This window comes from Lolium rigidum, chromosome 7, assembly GCF_022539505.1.
Source record: "Lolium rigidum isolate FL_2022 chromosome 7, APGP_CSIRO_Lrig_0.1, whole genome shotgun sequence".
NCBI lineage: Eukaryota > Viridiplantae > Streptophyta > Magnoliopsida > Poales > Poaceae > Lolium > Lolium rigidum.
In genome coordinates, this window is record NC_061514.1 from 345618391 (window position 1) to 345626220 (window position 7830).

At 41.4% G+C, this 7830-nt stretch overlaps 1 long non-coding RNA gene across 3 annotated transcripts; it reads right to left on the bottom strand.

Moving 5' to 3' along the window:
* LOC124676527 lies at positions 1-7532 on the bottom strand. 3 transcript variants are annotated; one of them, XR_006993669.1, is made up of 7 exons: positions 5599-5752; positions 4660-4875; positions 3596-3683; positions 2999-3421; positions 2193-2330; positions 1293-1376; positions 1-562 (listed from the first exon to the last, which is right to left on the bottom strand). It is a non-coding gene; the product is annotated as an uncharacterized LOC124676527 (long non-coding RNA). The 3 variants fall into 3 exon arrangements; XR_006993668.1 differs by lacking the exons at positions 1-562; positions 5599-5752 and adding an exon at positions 7452-7532 and having other exon boundaries at positions 1120-1376; XR_006993667.1 differs by lacking the exon at positions 1-562 and having other exon boundaries at positions 1120-1376; positions 5599-5751.
* Positions 7533-7830: the final 298 nt, after the last annotated feature.

The following is a 7830-nucleotide window of genomic DNA, read 5'->3' on the forward strand; positions in this document are numbered from 1 at the left end:
GAATCCACCAGCTGAGAACAAAGGCTGCAACTTGTGGTCTGCACAAAAACTAAGACATAATTCAATATGATAAACATTACAAGAACTGAAACCCGTGTGCCGGAACAAAGCAGCCGACAGCAACCTTGCCACGATTCATAAGCTGACCAGGAGGAGTCGAGAGGCTGTAGCCGCGTCGTTATCCGGCCTCCACCCCGAGCACTCCAGTGCACTAGACAGTCAGCACAACATGCAAACACCAATGTGCTAGATAGCTACATTGCATAGAGAAAATATTCACAAACAACACAACAACGTGATCTGCTTCAATAATTGGACACACTTGCATGTCCACGCCCAGGTTTGAACTTAATAGAAGCACATTGCACATACACACCAAGTTCCCCTGTCATAAGACCCATGAGCAACTTCTCTATAAGCTGCAGACCAACCAGTTAATCTCTAGGCTCGTCCCACTCGCAGCAACCTGACCCTCCTCGCTGCTTCATGGAGATGATGGGTTTCTGGCGACTAAAACCATATCGAGAGCTCGGCGTGCTCTCTCGGTAAGCAGCCACAACAGCTACACATATGATCAAGGGGATGAATGTACATACAAGGTATAAGCAACTGGAAAGTTCCTAACTTACAAGGCAACACTTGGGTGAGTCTTTTTAATCACACATTATGTGGTGATTGAGTGATTCCTCCGTACAACACAATCAGATTGATGTCCCAAGTGAATAAGAGACAAAAAGGAAGTAGCTAGTTCATAAGCACATAATGCTAACTCCGATCCAGGACCTCAATATCTAATCTAGACTAAACCGTTCAAGCTTTACCAAAACATTTAAGCATCTAGTCATTTATCATCTCTGTTCGCCATCAATATGCCCAATATCAACAAAATAAAATGGACCAGAGCTCCCAGGTCAAAAAAAAAAGATTAACATTTAACATGACTGCGTTATCTACAATTTGCTTCAGAATCATACCCAAATGGTTGTAAAGCTCCAACTTCGATTTTCTCATATTCTATTTGTTGCCAAAAAATCAGAATTTAGCATCTGAATTCTTGTATGGAAGAAGCTTTTCATGTCCACCTGAATAGTATTCACTATGGATTGCATACAACATATATTGAAAATAGATGTTGCATATTATTTATATACTGACCAAAAACTATTCTAAGATATACCACGAAGTCTCAGCCAATGCTTTGTTCTTTCTTGCATACATACATGCCATAAATTGTTAATATGTTCCACTCTACGAGGGGGGGAGGGGAAGGAAGAGAACGCGCAGGGCCTTACCTATGAGAATGCCTATGTCCAAGCGGCTGCATAGAGGTTCCATATGTGCTTGGACAAGCCCGCAATGATGAGAACTTCCTCGGTCTGCTCCATGTGACACCAATTATCAAGTAAAATTTCAGTAACAAACAAAATGAATATGGACAGAGCTGCAAATTTTACTAAGAAACCTAGACTAACATGACATTGCCTTTGCTTGTTAATTTTTCATTCTTTATGTAGAACAATGGACACTAATGATGATGAAGTTGTAAAGCAGAACTAGCACAAAACAAAGTTATATACATCGTAAACTTACATAGTTAAATGCATCATGTGAGTATGTTTTTAACTCCGGTCATACATCATTATAAAAGCAAATGCACATGAGCAAATTATTTGAGCACATTCTGTCAACAATGTGTACCCTACTCTTACATCATTATAGGCTGAATGCTTAATTCTCATGGAATGCAATCTGCAGTCATCCTAGATCAAGTCCAAAGCACAAATCTATAAGAAGAGCACAAGATTACCTCTACACTTGATGTATTATATTGAAGATAAATAAAGACGAGAGCAATTAGCCAAGATATATACACTTATATGATTCTAGAACTTAGCATACACCTAGGCAACACTCACATTTACCGAAAGAGAATGAAATCTCAACACTCAATAGATAAAGCTAGCTTACACACAAGCTAAATTCTCGGCACCAAAGGCTACACTGGCACCAACCATACCTAACATCAATTAGAGCGAGAAATGTAAGGTTTTTACTACAGATTCTTGGCCTAAACTCCTGACCAGCATGGCCAGATACTTGCATCACCCACAACGCCACCACGATCCTAGTTCGACATCCAAATCACCATCTTATACTCAAATTTGTTGGACCTAAAAGAAGGAACCACGTACCTTAAGCAGGAAGAGCTGGAGCAGGGAGACGATGGCACATCATCTCAGCCTACATCAGGAGCTCCAGGAGGTGGTGGTGGAAGTCGCCAGCCACATCATCTTGTGGCGGTGGACCTAGGGCGAGCAGCTTGACACTACCTACATACAACAAGACACTCGGAGTTAATTAAGAGACATATGTCACAGTTTATAACCAAGCGCACTAATGAAAACAAGTAGTTAATCTATAGCTAATTGCATACATAATTTATTGTAGATAGTGAACAATATGTGCAGCAACAAAAACTTTGAGTACTTTTCTTTCTTAGGTTCTAGAAAAATAAATCACAGGGGAGCAAGAAAATATTGCAATCATATTTCAGATACCACAGGGATCAAGTGTCATTCATGGCCACAGCAAACAAATGCAAATACTCCATAATAGTAATAGATTTAAACACAAGCATGGTTGGGTCTGCACATGAAAGGGTAGCTTCCAATATTTTCACATGCAAGCATAACTGGCTCAGTGCAGTTATAGCATTACAAGCTAGATCTAGACAACAAAACAATTCCCAATTCCAAAATTTCATGATCGTGCCAAAAAAAAGTACAGTTTAGTTTCTATGGAGTGTTCCCTTTTGACTAAAATAAAACAGCATTGAGATGATAGAATTGGTAGACAAATAACTTTTGAATCATCCAATGTACTCAGACCAATCTAAACCAAGTTATTGCAATCATGCACACTGAGGATCCAACCTTAAAAGAAGTCCAAGATCAAGAAGCGCCCAGCAATTTCGGGGCGAGAAAGAGAGTTGTCTCACCGGCTAAAGGTGCGGCCTTGTTCCTGACAAACACGTCCAAGGAGGCAGCCGGGACGACCTAAGACCCTGCGTTGGCATGCCATGGCAGAGCGGCCTCACGTACTGTACGGAGAAGGGAGGTGCCCGTCCAGCAGGACCAGCGCACTCCCTCGGCCATCTGGTTCATGGCACTCTTTGCAGCATGTGGCGGACAACAGCCCACAGTGACTCACGTCGCCGTCACCTCGTCCTGATGGCTAGGACCATGTCGCTGGCGTGCAACACCCTCCCTTGGCCATGCGCATGACACGATCTAGCGAGCTCGATGGAGCGCCACACATAATGCTACAGAAGAACATGCGCGCCAGCGAACAAGCCAGCCACAACACCATGGTTGGTGGGCAGAGAAGGAAGTTCTCAAGTTAGACATCTCCATGCACATATCTGAACGAGAAACACAGAAGCATCGTGAGGAAGAGAGAAAATTCCTAGTGCAATAAAACATAGCAGAGCTTCTGGTAGTAAGATTTAGATCTAGCTTCCGCATAAGAAGGGCAAATAATGAAAGGAAATTGACTGATAATAGATACATGATTAGCAGGAACCCATAACCAGTACCTTCAGCATGTACATCTCTCCAATGGCCCTTTTTCATCTCTAAAGCACCTTCAGTATCCAGGACAGGTACAAGTGCCACCAAAATATTCTGTGACCAAATATCACAAATGAAGATGTATTGGAATGGTGTATGGCGCTACCGGAAAGACCATGAATATGTCTTGAAACTGTAAAGCATAAAAGACTAAGGTCTGAACAGAAATCATCTTTGTCTAAATTTGGAACGGTGTATGGCGCTGTTAGTATACATTGAATGCCACTTACCTAGGCATCAACTACAAGTACTCCCTCCACTTCCAAAAAAGCTTCATAACTTTTTCTAGATACGGATGAATCTATAGGTAAAACATGTCTATATACCTCTATATTTAGACGAAGTTGGGAAGCTCTTTTAGGAACGGAGGGAGTAGTTTACTTCGACTCTAGTTCTGAGGTACCTTAAGAAACATAATAGTAACTTGTAAATGTCAATAATTGTAAGTTCTGCCTATAGTTGTGTTCATATTCATAATGAAATGCTAATGCAGTTTAAAGTCTAATATTTGAAAGTGCAGTCCATGTATTACTATTGAGCTAGAAACAGAGCAAGCTGCTTCTTATCACGATCTCAAGGATCATCAAATTGAATCAGTTCCGAGATTAAAATTCTTAAATCATGTCTAATCACATCTATACTGCATACTAACCACAAATATATAATCTCTTTGCAGCTTACTAGTTCATATCCCCAAGGTGCACACCCAAGTATCTATAGTGTGAGCAGTAAATTCTCACAATCAGTTCACAACCTATGTGAGTAAAAGTAACTTATTGCTCCATACTATCAGCCGTGTAAAGATTCAAGGTTCAGAAACCAGAAAAATAAATATTAGATATAATCAGAACTAAGTTATTGCAGTCCTGCAGTAATTCAAGAATACCTCATGAACCTACAAATTTCAGCTAACTTCTGAAAAGAGAAGACAATAAATAAATTTATTTCACTTGCATTGAGAATTTCAAGATACATAACAAACCTAGCAAAGTTTCAGCAAGACGCCTAAATAATCGAATGCAAGGCTCACCAATCAGTGGCAGCCTCCAAGACCACCAGCCTTCTTGAGAACACCCTGCAGCCGACCCACGCAGAATTTGTCGTTGTTACTGATGAAGATGGCATTGGTGTGTAAGGTAGCACCATGACCTCCTTGCCGCCGCTCTTGTACCTGGGCAGATACAACATCCGTGAAGAACAGACGTCGGTCCCCATCATGATGCCACTTTGCTAGCTTAATCCCTCCCTGGTGAAAGGAATGGCAACACAACTCAATCAATAGACAACCAACTATATCATTATGAATGAAATGTAGCAGACTAGTCTATAAAATCTAACTCTACAATATGGACCAATCACACAGTAAATAGCACATGTCAAACTGTAATTGTCCATGTGTACTAATTTAATCATTTTAAATCACTAGTTCACCAAACCAGGGACTAAAGCACACAAAATTGCTTAGTCGCCCAACAAAGAGAATATTTCTTATCTCTTTCATTTACAGATATCTCAGATCTTTCAAAAACCATAGCTGAGTTTCAGTTTACACTTTGCAGGCACCTCTCCCTGTTTGCTTCCTAAGTGCGCAAGTGTTTGCACTACTCGTTTAGCGACATACCAAAACCTGAAGCTAACAACTCGGTGGCATAGGTAAAACAGCTCTGAATGACTCTTGAGTTAGTACTTAGTAGTCTAGTGACACGAGCAATAGTTTCTGCAAGAAAGTTAAGTTGATTTAAATGATCTATTATAGACCATTCAGGTTAAAATTTGGGTATTTAGCTAGTATGGTTCCACAATTTGGCCAATGCACTAGTATAGTTATTTGCTCCTTTGCGAAACCTCAAGTTAGTTCCTAGAACTAGTTGTACTCACCCTGATACTAATGCTAGAGTTACTACTCTCATTATTTGCCATATGTAAACCTACCATTGAAATCAAAATTAATAAAGTTCAACATGGTTACCATTGGTACATCATAAGTGAGTCACCAATATGGCCAAGCAAACAAGGTATATAAACAAAGGCAACACTTCATCACTCTTAACATTAGCCTGCAAGTTAACTGCAAGTGAAGTGGTTTAGGCAACCACTTGTGTAAGCAACAACATAAACATAAAATAGCACATGACATGTTAGAGCCGGAAAACACACATCTCCAGAGACCACTGCTAACACAATGAGAGTCTGCACAAGTTACAGTCAGATAGATAAAATCACTAAACCTGAACCTGTCTTCTCTCTGATATTGACATGAAACTGTACATTATTCAAACAAGCATACACGCATGGTATACATTCACAGAGCAATGACTGTAATAGTACTAAGCTCTAAGCATTGGCTGCCTAAGTATGTTTTCTTAGTTCGGAGATATCATGTGCACTGCCTAAGTATATTTATTAAGTCACCAATCGCAAGATTGTGTCATATGAAATATCTCTTTGCATCCAGATTTTTTTTCATATTTTGTATCAACTTTTAGATGTCATACTTTGCTCGTCGCATTATCTCTGCTTTTCCGTGATGCCTAATTCTCTGTCTTTGAGTTTCATTTAATAAGAAACAGTACTATGGGGCATCTTGGCACTCGAATCATCTAATAGCTTGAAATGTGTACTATCAATGTAATACACTGGGAAGGCAGCAACTTCAGGTTATGGAGCACTGCATGTTCCTAGCTATTAAGCTATCTGAGTATCCAACTGCACGGTCAGTGTTTTTTCAAGGAAGGCACGACCGTTGGAACTAAAGTTGTTTCCCTATTTCGCTTTGGAGGTAAATGGTTGGGGGATGTTAAATAAAATGAAAGGTTAATCCAGAAGAAATAAACCGTTTTTCCGAGCAAAAGAAAACTAGTTAGGCCATGCTAAAGTTTGAAGAGTAAGAGTACTCGCCCAAGTTGCATATCATTATACGGGCTTCAGAATTTCTCTTTTGTGGTCTAGATCTCAGTCACAGGGTAACCATGTATATATCCTGAGAGTTCAAAAAACTGCAAACAATTTGTCTGAGGAACCATGGTGAGGATCTCACCCATTTTTGGATGTCTCTCACCAGTCATATTAGTTGTGTGAAATGCCAAAATTATTCCAGATCTGTACGGTGATACAGAGTTGACCGAATGGCAGAGAAATGTTACCAAAATTAGCACAAAAAAACTTCAAGATTTACAGCAGAGTGCAATATATGTAATCTCGTTGATTGGTTAACATGGACAGCTAGAATCAACCTGGTTGAAAAATATGTGCAAACTATACATGCTCAAACGGTTTAGATAGAACTCTTTTGGATATCAGTGGGTCGCTTCATATATCGGCACACCCTGCAACTAATTTGGATACATCGCAACTTTGCTCCCAAAATGATTTCAAGACCACAGAAAAGGAGATAATTTTTTTTGGGCCGGAGTCGGTCCATTTGTATAGTACTACTTGCAGGCGCAATAGGAGGCTAACCATAATTGGTTTAGAACATGAAAATCTCACAATGGAAATAAGCAGTAGCCAGCCACAAGTAATAGAGTACTAATAACTAATAGTTGCAATTAGAAGCACTGGCAGAAAAAAAACTCTCAAAGGTTCCGTGGAACTAGAACTCTGTTGTTGGCTTGCCTCCTAAACAGCAGCAACTAATCTGACGTTGGAGAGAAAAAAATGTACCAGACCTAATCTGAACCACTATGTGACTGCAGTCCTGCAGAAACTCTAGCAAAAGCTCTATAAAGTTCAGCAAGATGGTATTTTTACACTGCACGCAGCGTCCTCCAAGACTGGTTACTGCTGCTACTCGCTCTGAAGACGAGGGACGAGAGTTCTCACCTGCTGCTGCGCGGCGACTGCCTTGTTCCCACCGGCGGAGATGGCCGGGACGGAGCCGAGGCGTCCGGGCGCAGAAACACGCGTGGAAGGAGGCGCCGCCACATCTCGCACCCACCCGCGCCAGGAAATTGGCGGCACGTCCTGGTGGCCGGCGTGCAGCAGCCGCCCTCGGCCATGCTCGGGATGGCGATGTCAGCTGCTCCGTCCTCATTACCAGCCCGTCTTCCCCTATCCCCGTGGCCGTCGTTCTGGACCTGCTTTGAGTCGAAGCAGAAGGGGACGACCCCGGGAGTGAGCGGAGCGGCAATTGAAGACGAAGACGGGAGGAATGAAGAGGAGGGACTGGCTCTGCTCGTCTCCAAAGGTACATAAAGATCTA